This window comes from Hemitrygon akajei, chromosome 13, assembly GCF_048418815.1.
Source record: "Hemitrygon akajei chromosome 13, sHemAka1.3, whole genome shotgun sequence".
NCBI lineage: Eukaryota > Metazoa > Chordata > Chondrichthyes > Myliobatiformes > Dasyatidae > Hemitrygon > Hemitrygon akajei.
The window spans coordinates 68,932,536-68,952,452 of NC_133136.1; positions in this window are offsets into that span (position 1 = coordinate 68,932,536).

A 19,917-nucleotide genomic window follows, 5' to 3' on the forward strand; every position below is an offset into this window, starting at 1 on the left:
TCTCATGTTAGCCATTTCAGCCCCGGGAATAAGACTCTGCCTATCCACACGATCAATGCCTCTCATCATCTTACACACCTCTATCAGGTCACCTCTCATCACCTTCTACTGCTCCAAGGAGAAAATGCCGAGTTCACTCAACCTATTCTCATAAGGCATGCTCTCCAATCCAGGCAACATCCTTGTAAACCTCCTCTGCACCCTTTTCATAGTTTTCACATCCTTCCTGCAGTGAGGTGACCAGAAGTGAGTACAGTACTCCAAGTTGAGCCTGACCAGGGCCCTATAAAGCTGTATCATTACCTCTCAGCTCTTAAACTTAGTCCCACAGTTGATGAATGCCAATGCACTGAATGCCTTCTTAACCACACAGTCAATCTGTGCAGCGGCTTTGAATGTCCTATGGACTCAGACCCCAAGATCCCTCTGATCCTTCACACTGCCAAGAGTCTTACCATTAATACTACATTCTGCCATCATACTTGACCTACCAAAATGAATCACCTCACACTTATTTGAATTGAACTCCATCTGCCACTTGTCAGTCCAGTTTTGCATCCTATTGATGTCCCGCTGTAAAGTCTGACAGCCCTCCACACTATCCACAACACCCCCAACCTTTGTGTCATCAGCAAATTTACTAACCCATCCATCCATTTCCTCATCAGGTCATTTATAAAATCACAAAGTGAAGGGGTCCTAGAACAGATCCCTGAGGCACATTATTGGTCACCAACCTCCATGCAGAATACAACAACTCTTTGCCTTCTGTGAGCGAGCCAATTCGGGATCCACAAAGATACCATGCCTACTTACATTCTTAATAAGCCTTGCTCGGGGTACCTTATCAAATGCCTTGCTGAAATCCATATATACTACATCTACCGCTCTACCTTCATCAATGTTTTTAATCACAGCCTCAAAAAATTCAATCAGGCTCGTAAGGCACGACTTGCCTTTGACAAAGCCATGCTGACTATTCCTAATCATATTATGCCTCTCCAAATGTTCATAAATCCTGTCTGCCAGGATCTTTACCATCAACTTACGAACCACTGAAGTAAGACTCACTGGTCTATAATTTCCTGGGCTATCTCTGCTCCCTTTCTTAAATAAGGATACAACATCTGCAACCCTCCAATCCTTCAGAAGCTCTCCCATCCTCATTGATGATTCAAAGATTATCGCCAGAGGCTCAGCAATCTCCTCCCTCACCTCCCACAGTAGCCTGGGGTACATCTCATCTGGTCCCAGATACTTAACCAAATTAATGCTTCCAAAAGCTGCAGCACATCCTCTTTCTTAATGTCTATAAGCTCAAGTTTTTTCAATCCTCTGTAAGTCATCCCTTCATCACCAAGATCCTTTTCCATAGTGAATAGTAAAGCAAAGTATACATTTAGTATCTTTGCTATCTCCCCCGGTTCCATACACAATTTTCCACTGTCACACTTGATTAGTCCTATTCTTTCACATCTTATCCTCTTTCTTTTTCAATCTTTTTATTAATACCAACATGATAAGATTAATACATAGTTATTGGGATTAAAAAATTACAAAATTAAAATGAACATAAAAGGATACACAAGCAATAAGTACAATATAGTTAAGTCTTCCCAAATCATGAATGATACAACGATCATATAAACAAAACAAAAAAAAAACTAGGTATATCATGTTGAAAAAAATAGAAAAGAGAAAAAGAGAAAAAAAAATTATTACCCTAAGAAAAACTAATCTAACAAACTAACCACTAACTAATAAAGAAAAAAAAAGGAAAAAAGGGAAGGAAAAAAAATGGGCTGTTTATAGTATCTATAAAAAGACAAAGAATCATCAGTGTCCTCAACTCTGATCCTCTCAACATACATATAATCAAAACCAGAAAAACAAATAGGATTGGAACAGGGTCAAATTACATCATGTGAAAATATTGAATAAATGGCCTCTAAGTCTTTTCAAATTTAGTAGAAGGGTCATATATGACACTTCTAATTTTTTCCAAATTTAGACATAAGATAGTTTGAGAAAACCAATGAAATATGGTAGGGGGTTTAATTTCTTTTCAATTCAACAAAATAGATCTTCTAGCCATTAATTTAAGGAATGCAATCATCCGACAAGCAGAAGAAGATAAATGAATTGACTCTATCATTGGTAAACCAAAGATTGCAGTAATAGGATGAGGTTGTAAATCAATGTTCAATACCATGGAAATAATATCGAAAATGTCTTTCCAATATTTTTTCAAAAGCGGACATGACCAAAACATATAAGTTAAAGAAGCTATCTCAGAATGACATCTGTCACATATAGGATTTATATGAGAATAAAAACGAGCCAATTTATCCTTGGACATATGAGCCCTGTACACAACATTAAACTTTATCAATGAATGTTTAGCACATATAGAGGATAAATTAACTAATTGAAAAATTTTATCCCAATTCTCAATAGGGATAGTAAGGTTAAGTTCTCTTTCCCAATCATTTTTAATTTTATAAAAGGCCTCTGAACGTATTTTCATAATTATATTGTAAACATTTGATATTACACCTTTCTGAAAAGGATTTAGTTCTACCAGTTTCTCCAAAATACACGAAGAAACAAGATTTGGAAAGGTAGGAAGTAGAGTGTTTAAAAAAATTCCTAATCTGTAAATATCTAAAAAAATGAGATCTAGGCAAATTATATTTATTAGATAATTGTTCAAAAGACATAAAACAATTATCCAAAAATAAATCAGAAAATTGTAGTATACCTTTTGTCTTCCAAGCTGAATAAGCTTGGTCCATAATAGAGGGATGAAAAAAGAAATTGGATACAATAGGAATTGCTAAAACAAATTGATTCAACCCAAAAAATTTCCGAAATTGAAACCATATACGTAGAGTGTGTTTAACTATCGGATTTTTCAATTCATTTATGCAATTTAGAAAGAGCAAAGGGAAGAGAAGTCCCTAAAATAGAACCCAATGAAAATCCTTGTACAGATTTAGTTTCCAGATTTACGCAATGAGGGCTAGGAGATAAATTCAAATCCCTTAACCAACAATTCAAATATCGAATATTAATTGCCCAATAATAAAATCTAAAATTAGGCAATGCCAATCCACCTTCCTTCTTTGAATTCTATAAATATATTTTACCTAATCTAGGATTTTTATTCTGCCATATATATGAGGAAATGATTGAATCAACATTGTCAAAAAAGGATTTTGGAATAAAAATTGGTACTGCTTGAAATATATATAAGAACTTGGGTAAAATAATCATCTTAATAGCGTTAATCTAAACCTATCAGAGATAAAGACAATGGTGACCATTTAGTAAACAAACATTTAATCTGATCAATTAAGGGTAAAAAAATTAACCTTGAATAACTCCTTATGATTTTTTGTAATTTTAATCCCTAAGTATATAAAAAAGTCATTAACTAATTTAAAAGGTAAATTTCCATAAATCAGAACCTGTCTATTTAAGGGGAACAATTTACTCTTATTAAGAGTCAATTTATACCCGGAAAAATTACTAAACTGAGCCAATAATGATGTAACTGCAGGAATGGATTTCTCAGGATCAAAAATGTATAATAACAAATCATCTGCATATAATGATAACTTATGTATATCCATCCCGCGAGTAATGTCAAAAATGTTAGGTGATTCTCTAATAGCAATTGCCAAAGGTTCCAGAGCAATATCAAATAATAATGGACTAAGAGGACAGCCTTGCCTGGTACCTCGAAATAAACGAAAAAATGGAGATCTTTGATTGTTAGTAAAAACCGAGGCTACTGGAGTATGATATATCAATTTAATCCAGGATATAAATGTCGGACTAAAATTAAACTTCTCAAGCACAGTAAATAAATATGGCCATTCAACTCTATCAAATGCTTTCTCTGCATCTAATGAAATGACACATTCTGTGGTGCTGTGTGAAGGTGTATAAACAATATTCCATAATCTCCTAATATTGAAAAAAGAATAGCGATTTTTAATAAAACCAGTTTGATCCTGTGAGATAATTTGAGGTAATACCTTCTCCAGCCTGGTTGCCAATAATTTGGAAAAGATCTTGGAATCTACATTCAATAGAGATATTGGTCTATAGGATGCACAGTCTGTAGGGTCTTTATCTTTTTTCAATATTAAAGAAATGGAAGCTCTATAAAAATGTCTTATCCTCTTTCTCTGCACATGCTTGGGTTTTTCCTTAACCCTGCTTGCCAAGGCCTTCTCATGGCCCCTTCTGGCTCTCTTAATTTCATTCTTAAGCTCCTTCCTGCTAGCCTTATAATCTTCTAGATCTCTATCATTACCTACTTTTTAAAAAAAGCTTTCATAAGCTTTTCTTTTCTTCTTGACTAGATTTTCAACAGTCTTTATACATCACGGTTCCTGTACCCTACCATCCCTTCTCTGTCTCATTGGAACGTACCTATGCAGAATATCCCATGAACATTTGTCACATTTCTGTCATACACTACCCTGATAACATCTGTTCTCAATTTATGCTTCCAAGTTCCTGCCTGATAGCTTCATATTTCCCCTTACTCCAGTTAAACGCTTTTCTAACTTGTCTGTTCCTATCCCTCTCCAATTTTATGATAAAGGAGATCTGTGATCACTATCTTCAAAATGCTCTCCCACTGAGAGACCATTTCCTAATACCAGATCAGCTATAGCCTCCACTCTTGTAGGCATATATACATATTGTGTCGGAAAACCTTCCTAAACACAACTACAAACTCTATTCCGTCTAAACCTCTTTCTATAGGGAGAAGCCAATAAATATTTGGGAAATTAAAATCTCCAACCAGAACAACCCTGTCATTATTACACCTTTCCAGAATCTGTCTGTCTCTCTTTGCTCCTCTATTTTCCTGTTATTCTCCTCGGTGGTCCATAAAAATCACCCAGTAGAATTATTGATAGCTTCCTGTTTCTAACTTCCACCCAGACTCATTAGGCAATCCCTCCATGACTTCTTCCTTTTCTGCAGCCATGACACTATCTCTGATCAGCCAGTGCCACACCCCCACCTCTTTTGCCTCCCTCCCTGTCCTTTCTGAAACATCTATAGCCTGGCACTCTAAGTAACCATTCCTGCCCCTGAACCATCTTAGTCTCTATAACGGTTTGGGTTGCCAAGATGGCAAGGTTGCCATGGTCTTGTTTATGCAACTAGCTTTGTTCTAAAATTCATGTTAACCTATTCGTGTACAAGATGAGAATTAGGTTGTACATGTATATCCTGCCAAATGAACAGCTTCTCCAGACGAAAGTGCTCACATGCAACACATAAATTAATATTAGCACATATACATTGACAAATAAAATATATTCCAGAAGACTGATATTTAGCATAAGGTACATTTATGACACAAGTTAAAAAGTAAACAATATAACACTACTGGTGCTAAATACCTGATAGGACCTGGGAGGTGGCAGGGAGTTCAGTAGTCTAACGGCCTGGGAAAGAAGCTGCTTCCAATCCTGGCATTCCTTGTCCGAATTCTATGATATCCCCTGAATGATGGGCGGGCATCAAAGTGATTGTGGGACAGATGGGAGGGATCTTCGAAAATGCTAATGGCGCTGCATATACAGTGTTCCTGTTTAATATCATGTCTGGGTGGAAGAGAGACCTCAATGATCCTCTTGGCAGTTCTGGCCATCCTTTGTAGGGTCTAGCGGTCAGATTCCTTGCTATGCCAGCGTGAGACGGAGATTCAGCTGGTCAGGACACTCTCAATGGTTCTCCTGTAAAAACTAGTTAGAATGGGGGAAAGGGGGAGAGCCTTGCTTGCCTCATTTTCCTCAGGAAGTGGAGACACTGCAGTGCTTTAGACCAGGAACTGCTGCAGGGGCAGGGCTTCAGGTTTCTAGATCATTGGGATCTCTTTTGGGAACATGTGTCCTGTAGAAAAGGGGCAGGTTAACCTTAAACCTGAGGGGAACAAATATCCATTGCAAGCAGGTTTGTAGAGCAGCTGGGGAGGGTTTAAACCAATACGCCAATGGGATGGGAACCGGAGTGATAGAGCAGAGATCATCTACAAGTAGATGCAGTGTGTAGTGAAACTGTCAGGAAGGACAGGCAGTTGATAGGAAATATTTGTAGTCAGGTAAGTTGCAGTGTAGCATGGGGAAAAGGACAATGAATACAGGACCAAGGTGTTATATCTAAATGCATGCAGTGTTATGGTCCAGTCCAGAGCCCGCATTCCGGTTCTTGATCCGGTCTGTGGACACCGGGTCCTCTGACAGTCCCTGGTTCACCTTGAGCTCAAATAGTCACACCTGAGGATCATCTTGGCTTGTTTGGGCTCAAGGAGGCACACCTGATGCCTATTGGTTAACGGTGTATATAAGGGACTCTGGGTCTGAGTATAGTTGGGGGTGTCCTGTTCATCCTGGCTTGGAGTAGCCACTGTTAAAGATGAGTTCTGTGAGTGAGTCTGGGAGACACTCTGGTCTGAGTTCCCTTCCTATCCCTTGCCTCTGTTGGGTAAGCCAGGCTGGACTGCGGTTGCCTGGTGGAGGACTCTGCCTGTTCTGATCCCTTGCCTCCTATGGGTTGTGCCCCCCAACCTGCTCAGGCCCCTGTGTCCTGCCTGGGAGGTCTGGGACCTGCCCATGAGCTCTGTGGCCTGTCCAGGGGGCTATCCTCCCAGCATTCCTAGTCCCAAAAACCCATCCTCTAGCCTAGCCTCATGAGCACTCTGGACTCTGAGACCTGCTGAGGACTCCAGCATCACCTTGAATGTCACATCCCTCACATGTGCCACGGTCACCACACCTTGTCCTATCCCTTAGCTTGTCCTGTCCTGCCCCCAGTACTTCAGTACCTGTGTCCTGCATTTGGATCCAGTCTCACGTCCCCTTATGACATGCAGTATATGTAATTTGGTAGATGATCTGGTAGTGCATTAGAGAATTGCAGGTATGATGACTCAGGGCATCACTGAGTCATGGCTAAAAGATTATAGTTGGGAGCTTAAAATCCAAGGATGCATGTTGTATTGAAAGGACAGGTAGGTCAGCAGAGGGGTGGTGTGTCTCTGTTGGTTTAAAAAAATGAAATCAAATTATTAGAAAGGAGACAGGATTGGAAGATGTGGAATCTTTGTGGGCAGAGTTGAAAAGCTGTAAAGGTAAAAAACCCTGATGGGAGTAATATAGAGGCCTTCAAACAGTAGCCAGGAAACAGGCTACAAATTAGAAAGGGAGGTAGAAAAGACATGTCAAAAGAGCAATGTTGTGATAGTCATGGGGGATTTCAATATGCAGGTAAATTGAGAAAATCAGGTTAGTCATGGGCCCTAAGTGAGAGAATTTGTAGAAAGCCTATGAGGTGGCTTTTCAGAGTAATTGGTGGTAGAACCCTCTTGAGGAAAGGTTATTCTGGACAGGCTGTTGTATAATGAACTGGATTTGATTAGTGAGTTTAAGGTAAATGTATGAGATGATCATAATATGATAGATTTCACTCTGGGGAGAGGGAGAAGCTGAAATCAGATGCATCAGTATTACAATTGAGTAAAAGGAATTATAGTGACATAGAAATTTTCCCATTTGGGATAAATAAAGTAATTATTATTATGACTACTATTGTTATTAATATTATTAGAGATGAGCTGGCCAAATTTGATTAGCAGGGATGACAGGAGAACAGCAATGGCTGATGTTTCTGGGAGCAGTTCAGAAGGTGCAGGATAGATACATCCCAAAGCAGAAGAAATATTCTAAAGGGAGAATGATTCAACCGTAGCTGACAAAGGAAGTCAAAGACAATGTAAAAGCAAAAGTGAATGCATAAAGTTGTGGGAAGATAGAGGATTGGGGAGTTTTTAAAAGCCAACAGAAGTTAACTGAAAAAGCCAAAGGAGGGAAAAGATTAAATATGAAGGTAAGCTAGCTGGTAATATCAGAGGATACCAAAAGTTTATTTTTTCAGATAGATAAAGATTAAAAGAGAGGCAAGGTACATATTGGACCACTGGATAGTGATGCTGAAAAGATAATAATAGGGGAAGCAAAGAAATAGCGGATTAACTGAATAAGTATTTTGAATCAAACTTCACTAGGGACGACACTAGCAGTATGCCCTCAGTTCGAGAGTGTTAGAAGTGAGTGAAGTTGTTTTACTAGGGAGAAGCTTCTTGGGAAACTGAAAGGCCTGAAGGTTGATAAATCACCTGGACCAGATGGTATTCACCCCAGGATTTTGAGAGGTAGCTGAAGAGATTGGGAAGATATTAGAAATGATCTTTCAATAATCGCAAGATATTGGCATAATTTGGAGAACTAGAAAATTAGAAACATCAGTCTACTCTTCAAGAAGGGAGGGAGGCAGAAGAAAGGAAGTTGTAAGCCAGTTAGCCTGACCCCAGTGGGTGAGAAGATGCTGGAGTCGATTGTTAAGGATGAGGTCTCAGGATATTTGGAGGCACATGATAAAACAAGCCAAAATCAGCTTGGTTCCCTTAAGGGAAAATCTCACCTGATGAATGTGTTGAAATTCCTCAAGGAAATAACAAGCAGGATAGACGAAGGAGAATCTTGGATTTTCAGAAGCCGTTTGACAAGGTGCTGCACCTGAGGCTGATTAATAAGGTAAGAGGCCATGGCATTACAGGAAAGATTCTAGCATGGATAAAGGATTGGCTGATTGGCAGGAGGCAAAATGTGGAAATAAAAGGGAACCTTTTCTGTTTTGCTTCTATTGACTAATGGTGTTCTGCAAAGGTTGCCATTGGGAAAGTTTCTGTTTACGTTACAAATCAATGGAATTGATAGCTTGTGGCCAGTTTGTAGACAATATGAAGATAGGAGAAGGGGCATGTAGTGTTTAAGAGGTAGGGTATCTGTAGATGGATCTAGACAGACTGGGAGAATGGACAAAGAAGTGGCAGGTAGAATAGAGGGTTGGGAAGTGTATGGTCATGCACTTTGGTAAAAGGAAGTACAAAGGGACTTGTGAGTTCTCATGCAGGATTCCCTAAAGGTTAATTTGCAGGTTGAGTTGGTCATAAGAAAGGTAAATGTAATGTTAGCATTGATTTTTGAGAGTACTAGAATATACGAGCAAGGATGTAAGGCTGAGTCTTTATAAGGTATTGATCAGACTACACTTGGAGTATAGTGAACAGTTTTCGATCCCTTTTCTAAGAAAGGATGTGCTGACATTGGGAAGGGTTCAGAGAAGGTTCACAAGAATAATTCCAGGAATGAAAGGGTTACCATATGAGGAACACTCATGGCTCTGTTCTTGTACCTGCTGGAATTTAGAGGAATGTGGAGGGATCTCATTGAAGTTATCAAATTTTGAAAGGTCTAGATGGAGCGGATTTAGAGTGGATGTTTCCTGTAATGAGGCTAGGACCAGTGGGCATAGCCTGAAGTTGGTGAATCTGTGGAATTCTTTGTCAAAGATGACTATGGAGACCAGGTCATTGGGTGTATTTAAGGAGGAGTTTGATAGGTTCTTGATTAGTAAGGGTGTGAAAGGTTGGGGAGAAGGCAGAACAGGGTTGAGAGGGAAAATGGATTAGCTGTGATGTAATGGTGAAGCAGACTCGATGAGCTGATTGGCTTAATTCTGCTTCTATGGCTTATGGTCTTATGCTTTATTAATTAAAAGGTGATCTTGAGGGACCAGGTGAGATCATCCATTATATGCATTCCCAGAAACTTAGTGCTCCTAACTCTCTCCACGAAGAACCCATTTATATGCAGAGAGGAGTAACCACAATTGTCATTTAAGTCTTGTTCACGTTGGGACTCAAGTTGCTATGCTTGGACCATTCTACAAGCCTCTCGATACACCATCTCATCGTTGTTGATTAGGCCAACCATTGTTGTCATATACGTACAGTGGAATTGTAGACCTGAATATCCTGCCACATGTGTCTCAAGTCTCTGGTGTAACAGAAATGACTGTATATTCTCAATGAATAATCTTGTTTTTCCTTCATTGCATCAAAGTACAGCTCTCATTAAGCTGAAAGCCCTGATATTCCCTGAACGGAAGGCAGCATCCTGATCTCTGAGCCGTATGTGGACCTCGGCTGTCAACCATGGCTTTTAATTTGCTCTCACAGAGGTGTGTTTAATAACAGTAATGCTCACAATGCACATCTCTATATAGTCAGTCACAGATTCCACATATTCTTCGAGTTTATTGTGATGGTCATAGGTAGCTGCCTCCCTGAATGTGGTCCAGTCTCAGTTTTCAAAATAGTCCTGTATTGCTGAGGTTTGTCCTTCGGGTCAGTTATTTAACTTCCTTTGAAGTAGTTTAATCAGTGGTCTACATGTGGAAATTAACATGTTAGATGTGGGCACGATATCTGAGGTGGGGGTGGGGAGGTGGCAGCCTTGTAAGCATCACCAATGTTGATATAAAACCAGGTATAATGTTTTCTCACCTCGGCTATCAAAGTCAACATGCTGCTAGAATTTAGGCAGGACTGTTTATATGTTAACATGGTTTGACTCACCAGAAATAATAATGAAATTATCTCTCTGTGCAGCTTGGACGTCACTAATGGCACAGTAAGGCAGTGCTTCCCCAACATTAACACGGGGGTGGAGGTGTGGGGAACAATGTATTAGTCTACAATCACGATGGCAGTGAACTCTCTCACTAAATAAAATAGCCAATGGCCTGCACTTCACCATTTTAAAAACTCTACCAGATGTGAACAGTGTCATCATGACTAAAGTATTCACACAGCAGTTCTTACTAATGTAAATGCACAGACCTCCTCCTTGGGTTTTACCAGAGATTGTTATACTTCTGTCCACCCAAAAAGAGATGAAACACTTTAGCTGGATGGCCCTTCAGGTGTGGTATCCTTAGGCCAGGTTTCCAGCAGGATGAGCACGCATCTGTCCCTCATCCCAAATTTTTTGTTTTGCATGAGCAGTACAGTGCAACAGCCTGACAATTAAGTGCAAAATAAACAGTGCAAAGAAAAGGAATAATGGGGTAGTTTTCATGAGCCATAAACTGTTCAAAAGTATTATGATTGAAGGGAAGAAACTGTTTCTGAATTGATGTGAGTATTCAAGTTCTCTACCGCTGTCTTGATGGTAGAAACAAGATGAAAGCGTGTCCTAGGTGATGAAGATGGATGCAACCTTTCTGAGGAACAGTCTCTTGAAGATATCCTTAGTGATGGAGAAGTTTGTGCCCATGATGGACCTGGCTATCTCTACAACCTACTGCAGACTCTTGCAGTCTGTGCATTGGAGTCACTATACCAGGTTGTGATGCAACCGATCAGTACCTCTTCCACTGTACATCTAAAGAAATATGTAAAGGTCCTTTGGTAATATACCAAATCTCCTCAAACTACTTGGGAAATGAAGCCTCTGATGTGTCTTGAATGTCTTGTGTGTAATAGGAGGCTGCAAAATCTGGATGAAAACATGTCCATTTGGAACCACATTCTTCACTTTATCTTGTCAATATTCAGACTTCTATCCTCAGTCAGATACTTGAGACAACTCCTTTCTCTAAATGTTGTCAGGACCAATCCTCGAGACATCCAACAGGATGTATGTTTGAGTATGAGGGAAGGTAATTCCAACCCCACCTGTAATGCCAAACAAACACATGTATGTGTTAAGTGCTAACGCTGCTGAGCAATCCAGTTATGTCACTAGATTGAAGGTTGACCTTTAATATTTACATATACCAGATTACAATGTTTCAAATAAAATGTGCAAAATGGATGACATGGTACCACAGTAGTTAGTGCTACTGCCTTACAGCTCTAGGCACTCAGGTTCCATTTGAACTCTGCTGCGGTCCAGTCAAAGTTAACACATCCCTCTTGTGATTGCTTCCATTAACTGCTCGAGATTCTTACCATATTCCAATGATGAGCTAGAAAGGTAACTGACTACTGTTGGTAAATGGTGAAGTAATAAAAGGAGAGTTGGTAGACATTGGAGAGAGCATCAGCTGTAGGGATACAGGGAACATAAGGAAAACGGACTGGGACAGATGGGAATGCTCTGCTTTAGAATCCATTTCAACTTAATGGTTTGAATAGAATCCTTGTATCTCATTTTAAGTAACAGTTTGAAACTGTGCAGACAAGAACCCAAAAGCTTTCAACAATCATTGCAACTCTCTGTGGTCATATTGAGGTTAAAGGGCAGCACACATACTATTTTGAGAGAAAATATATGTTATAAATTTCATACCAGTCACCCAGGAAATAAAGAATGAACGAAATCATTTTAGTTTAGTTAACCTTGGCTTGCTAGCTTTGCTTGCAAATTTTATTCGAATTATGGGTTAGAAAATGCAATAATTTTCAATTTATGAGAAAAAGCTGCCAAAAGAGTTGTGACCAATACCTACCAGATACTCTCCGACAGTGGCTGTAGACTGCACTGAAAAAAGGAATGACCATTTCCTAGAAAAGGAAGATTAAAATTAAGTTAGAGGTGCTATGGCAGAGTCGTGGTTATCATGGCACTATTACAGCTTGGGATGTTTTGGAGTTCAATTCCAGCACTGTTGATAGGGATTTTCTACATTCTCCTCATGGTAGTGTGGGTTTTCTCCCTTTGTCCAAAGATGTACTGGTTAGTAGGTTGATTGGTGACTGTAAATTGCCCTGTGATTCAGTTAGTATTAAATAGATGGGTTGTTGGGTGGTGAGGCTTGTTGGGATAGAAAGGCTATGTTTCCAAATTTAAAAAATAAATTAATTAATAAATTAGACATTGGCTCAAGTACAGGTACTGAAATACTGTAGTTGACTTGATGCCATGGTTTAACTGACAAGCTTATTTTGGGCTACAACTTATAGTTTTAATCAATGGACATTTTTCTTATGAAGAAATGTATTTCTAGACACCATGTTGTTCAGAAAAAAACTATAAATCAAAAAGGCTTTGAAAAAATGCATTAAGTTTTTTTTGTTACCTGTCATGCTTCTGGACAGAGAGTGATGAGTATTATTGAGAGTATAATTCAATATAGCAAGTCAGAAATCTGTACATTAATGTTGTATACCCCAAAGAATCAAAGATATAAAATAAATTCATAAAACATTCTTAACTTGGAGAATAATTGAATTCTGTTTGCTATCAATATCATACCAAGTTATATCAAGCATATTCTTGTTCCTTTATGTCATCTAGCTTCAAATGGAAAAACAAAGTTCAGTCAAAATAACTGAGTGAGTTCCCAAGAAGCATGTGCTGCAGAGAAAGTCAAAGCTCAGGGTACTCGTTTGCTGAACTCCTGATGAAAGGAGATTGAGAACATTCTTGAATCTTGTTCAACCAAACTCAGCTTTAAGATTGAAGATAAACAATTGAGTTTAAAATGTTATTACATGAATTGGAAGAAATGCAGTTTCAAACAAAATAAATGGGTTCATATTCTTAGCCCACCAAACAAATTGGACTCGCACAAATTGGGTAACGGAACGATTGTTGGATTCTAATGTATTAATCCAAGATTCTTTTAGAAGTCAGGAAAGAGGAACAAAATGTGTAGCTTCACAATTGTTTTATTAAGTATTAATAGAACAAAGTTGGAAAATAGACTGTGGTAGAGGTTGACTAATTGAATAAAGGGAGAGTAAGACAAAGACAAATGATAGTGCCCAATGTGGAGTAGCTTTCTTTATACCACATAGATAAATCCATTCAAATTTGTAGATAAGAGTTAAGCCATCAAAAAGCTCCTATTTAAATATAGCACAAAGAGAAGCTGGCAGAACTTTCCAGAATCATACAAATGTAACCACTAGGGGACTCACTGAAGAATTGCATGTACATACTGAGGCCAGTAGGAAGCATACTAAGAGGTTGCATGTATATATGGAATTACATGAACTTCAAGCAGACAGTTAATTAAACTGAACAGAAAATAACAAATAGTTGGATGTAACAATACCCTTTTTGATTCTAAACCACACATTTAGAATCATTACAGCTAAAAAGTCAGAGGCACAAAAACTTGTTGCATCTGCATTATGTATAACATAATAAAAACTACTTAAGATAGAAAATATCAAAGGCTTCAAAGTATTCATAGGATTATGTCATTATTAGGAAGATTAGTAAGAACACTTAAGCAAGTTTGAACTATTCTATTAATAATCACCCTTAAGCAAGTAAAATTATGTAAATTATGATTAGAAATATTAGCTGGGGGAAATTGGCAAAAATATAACAATTAAAAACAGTAGAATAAACTTCATAATGTCCAATAATTATTAACTTGCTTGAAGTCTTCTGGCTAGTTAGTGATTAGTTTAAGAGTTTATTAGCATATTAACCACTGCACTTGTTTTCCTTGTCAAGTATCATTTTTGCGCTCTTGCAGTGGTTGGCATGTATCCAATTATTTTTACCTTCTACTATCACCACCGAGTGGGTAATCAACAGCACTTGATAAGAACCTTCCCATCGACGAGCTCCTTATGTGCTTTCTTAATCATGTCCTACTCACTAGGAATCGGGGTGTGTCCTTCTGTTGGATCATTCTAAGCAGCAGAAACCTGTTGAGAAGCAGAATGGGCAGTTTGGGTTCATTTCTACCATAATGTTAATATCAGCCTCTCTAAAGCCATTGGCTCCCAAGAGTAAAATAGGACAGTCTGTAGCCTCCTTGAATGGCCTTAGTTTAGTTTTGTTGCTTGGAGTTGTTCTGATGCTGCGCAGGAGCACAGAGAAAGCCATAGGCCATGGTACATCTTTCTCATTTTAATTAGTCAGTCATTGTTTGATGGTTCCATTCATTCTTTCGACTTGTCCTGATGACTCTGGGTGATGTGGACAATGAATTTAATATTCATTAGTTAAATATAATTCCTGACGAACACTCCCAGTGAAATGTGTTATTTGATCAGAGTTGATGTGACATGGCAATCCCCATCTAGGAATATAAAGCTCCTTAATCAGAGCTTTTGTCTACATTTATGGCAATGGCTTTCCTTGCTGCAATAACTGCAAACCATCGTGACAACTTGCCCATCATTACTAGCACGTCTGAGTGTCCTTGACACTTTGGTAAAGCAATGTAGTTCACTTGTAAGTGTGAAAATGAACCAGATGGGACAGGAGCTCTTAATTGTGATGGCTTTTCTGGTGCTTTGCAATTTGCTTTTTCTGGCATGTCACGCACCTTTCAAATGTTTGTTGAGTATGTGCTCTGAACGTTGGATTCCACCAGATTGGGAGAATCTGTTGTTCATCTTTTCTACTCCAATATGTCCTAGGGAGTGCATCTGCGTATCAGCTAAGGAAGCAACATAGTCCCATATCTCAATACTACTTCTCCTGGTTGGAGCATTGGGCTTGCATCTCTCGAATGTCTTGTATATTCATCTATGATACTGTTTCCATAATTCCATTTCTCAGATTCACTGCATATTTTCTTGCCACTTCAACACATTTTATTTCTTTTACCCCTCCCTGTGCTACCCTTTTCGCAATTTCATTCACAAACACATTTCCACAGCTTTCCATTCTGGTCATTTTGCAGTGGCTTTTACAATTTAATGCAGCGCCTTCTGATGACAGTGTATGACATCTATGAGTTCTCATACTAGTTGGCCATTTCTGGTTGGGGTTCCTATAGTTGAACAAGATCCCCTTTGTCTCCATAAGTTTCCAAAATCATGAACAATTTCAAAAGCATATCAAGAATCAGTGTAGATATTAGCTGATCTTCCTATTGCCAACTTAGAGACTTCAAGCTAAGCTTCTAGATCTGCCTGTTGCACAGAGGTATGAGGAACCATGCTTCCTGATGCCAATACTTCAGTTCCAGAGATAATTGCCAATCCAACCATTTCAATTCCTCCTGCAATCACTGAGGAGCCATCAATTTACGGAATCAAATCTGGGTTTGATAAAAGTGTTTCTTTGTTAAAATTTGCATCTTCTTGGCATGTTATTATTCTTGTAGTCATGGTAATCATAGTCTTTTATGTTTGATAATAACAGCATAGATAATTCACTGGACTTGCTCATTGAATGATAATATTAGGTGCCTCAAGAACAGTAGACCACTTGGACCTCTAAGCAGCTGTTACCTGAGAAGCCCTATTCACAGTCAATAAAAAAATGCATTGACTATGGACATCAAACATGTAAAATTTGATCAATCACCAAGCTAGAAACAGCCATGACTGCCAGATTGGTTGCCTAAATTGCTCAGAAAAATGGACCCCATCCTAAAGCTACATTATCCAACTTAACAGAGTAATATCCAACAGGATGCAGTAGGTCTCCATATCCTTGAGTTAAAACTGCCATCATGTATCCTTGTTTCTTGTTAACATGCAGGATAAATGGTCTCCTTGTATTGGGGACTCCTAATGCAAGTGTGGTACATAATGTCACCTTTAAAGTTTGATACGTTTTCTGTTGTTCTTCATTAAGAGTCACAGGGTCATCTGAGTGTCTGTTGTCCTTGAGCAGATTGTTGAGTGATTGGGCAATAACTGATGGATTTACTGCTAGTGGGGTTAGCTTGCCAGTGCATTGATTAAGAGACTTTTGGATAGATACCTGGAGCTTAGAAAAATAAACGGCTATTGGTAACCCTAGTAATTTCCAAGGTAGGGACACGTCTGGTACAACTTTGAGGGCCGAAGGGCCTGTATTGTGCTGTAGGTTTTCTATGTTTCTATGATTAGCAATGGTTTCATCTTTAGTCCTGCGAGTCTTCACTCTATTGGTCTTATTGAAGTAAGCTGTGACATAACTGTCAATCTTATTGTTACATTGCTGTCATCCTCATTTGAGTCACTAGGGGCTGCTGTACAGCCCATGTGATGATAACATGGTGTTGCTGTCTTGGAGGACTGTCCCGACATAGGTTATAGTTCTTTGGGGTTCAGATGGTGTCGCTGTCTGCAGGGACTGGTTGATGTAGGGGGTGTTTTCCAGGGCTGAACATTAAAAGTAGAAAAACTGGCGGTGTCACCAGAAGTGTCACTCAAAGCTTCACTGCTAGGACTGCCCACTGGGCTGACAGGACTGCCCACTTGAAGTTCCCACTGTGCTTTCTCATTTTGTTCCAGATTTCTTCCAAGCTCTGCAGCATGCATTTCAATTTTTTTTCCCCACTTGTTTGGTTAATACAGAGATTTGTTCTTTAGATGTTTTACTGTCACTATCATGCTGTTTTTGTAGATGTTCGCAAGTTTTGTGTTTCTTTCCCAATCAATTAGTAAAAGTTTTGACTTGCCCCATTAACTTTTTATTTGCTTGCACATTCGATCAAACCAACCATGCGGTCTTATTTCTAAATCACACATTCCAGTTTTGTTTCTTTCCCTCAGATATTCTCTTGACTTTAATAAACTTAACATTGAAGGTATATTTTGTCTGGACTATTTGATTAATTTTATAGAACTGAAATGTTTTCTTCAGTTAAGAACTCTTAATAGGCTTTGCAACTGTTGTATTCTGTGTATCTATGTCTGTATTAATATTGTCACCTTGATTGAATAGGAAATTCATGTGCTGTTGTTAGCTTTACAGTGATGTAATCATGTCAGTGTCCGGAACATTTATTTGGTAACTTAAAGACCTAAAATGCAAATGCTTTTTATGTATGCAGCCCTGAAATAATATCACTACTTCTTGTGTATACTGTGCTTTAAAGTCTTTGTAATTATGTCATTTTCCTTCACTGAGTTCTACATCGCTTGTTATCCCTGTTGCACCATTATTAGCTTGCACTTTCACAAGTTTCCAAGTAAAAACTTTCAAAGACTGAATGCACAAAGGATCCACTAACAGCAGAGCCCATTAGACACTCTAGTACGGCAAATGATGGGCCATTATGTTTTCTTTAGCAGCTGCAAGTTATGTCCCAAGAGAACCAGGTTAAAATTCTGCATTACAACACTAAATCTGACATGAATGGCATTTTTTCAGTTTAATTAAAGATACTAATTGTAATGATGCACCAATGGATGCCTTGGTGATGAAAACTTGCAGTTGTGAAATTAATTACTTTGCTGGGATAGACCCAATGCCTGTAGAGAGCTCAAACCCTTATGAAACATCTAATTAATCTCAGACAGCTATGACTGTGGTAAGTCATTTTAACATAATCAACCTTTAAGAGTTTGCTGTCCTTGTGGATTGTTTCAAAAGTCTTAGGATGAACAGTTTAATGTGTGCTACTGCTTTAATTCTTGTTTAAGAAGCAAACGATTGCAGGAGATTAACGCTGAGATATAGCCAAAATGAGCTTTTACCTCTGAGACCAGCTCTGTTGAAGATATGAAAGAGTCTCCATCATACCTTCTGCAAGGAACAGTTTTAGCTGGTGTCAGATCAAAGTGAAGACAAAATTCATCACAAAATGGCCCAAGGTGAGTTGACAGCTTACTATAGAACCTCTTCAAGTCTGGCTACTGTGAGAACTGGAATGTTTTAGAATGGTGTAGAATGTCTCTGGGGATGGGGTAGATCTTTGAGAATATTAAAGTAAAAGAGATGCACACAGGGGATTGGTTTAAAAAAAGTTCTGATGTAAAAAGTGTACTTGTCACAAGGAAAATCTACTTACTGTAAATTTTAGACCTGATGCTGAAATTGAAAGCTGCATCCAGCACATACAAACCACCTAACGTCATTTCTGCCCAGCGTGCTGTTCGACAGAAAAATATGTAAAAAACAAATGCAGCATTTATTATTTTCTGTAAATCTCAGCTGCCACATTAATCAAAATCTGCATTGCCCCACCATTCACTTCCACTCAACCTATCCCCTCTGTATTCTCATTCCATTGATTTCAGTGGAATGACAATCTCGTAGATTCTACATTGGACAGCATTAAAGCAGAGCTGGGGGGATGCTGTATCATCTATACAGCCTGATTACTGTCACATGAATTATCAACAATCATATTATCTGAAGCTGTTGAATTAATTGGAGATGATTTCACCTTAACAAAACCATGCAGAAAACCCTTCATTATCCTTACTTCCCAAAGTGCAGAATAATCATGTCCCTCAGATCATTATATCAACAATTTATCTATAACTAATGTTAGAGACACTGGCCTGTAAAAATACCTAGTTATCCTAGCTACATTTTTTTGAGTAAAGGTATTATATTTACTATCCTCCAGTCACCTGACAGATTTTCCGTAGCCAATGACAGGTCTGCTTGTCCAAATGGAATAACAGTTTGTTGTTCTAATATTCCATGATTAGATCATATGTGCACAGTGTTAACTTTGTTTTATAACACAGAGGCTAGCCATCAACATTATTAAAATGATTGCTATATGTTTCTCATGGGTTGTGCCAAGTATGTTTTAAGCATAGAGCATAGAATAGTACAACACTAGATGGACTATTTGGCCCATGATGTTGTGCCAATCTTGATACCAAGTTGTACTAAATGTCCTCCTGTGTATCATCAACATCCATTCATTCTGGTCATGTGTTTACTAAAAGCCTCAAACTTCAACAACCTGCATGATTCCACTATTATCCCTGGAAACCTATTCTAGGCACCTAACATACTTTGTGTAATAAAAGTACTTGCCCCTCACATGGCCTTTAAACTTTCTTTCTCTAATCAAAAAAGCACATCCTCGGGTGTTTGACATTTCCACCCTAGGGAAGGGATTCTGACTCTCTAAGCCTCTCACAACTTTAAAATCTCTGTCAGATATCTCTTTAGTCTCCGATGCTGCAGGAAGAATAATCCAGGTTTATCCACACTTTCCTTATAGCTCATAGCATCTAATCCAGGCAGTATTCTGGTAAATTCCTTCTGTACCCTCCCCACAATCTCCACGTTCTTTGTAGAATGGGACGAACAGAACTTCATGCAATGGTTTAAGGGCAATCTTATCAATGTTTAATATAGCTGCAGCATGACTTCCTTACTCATA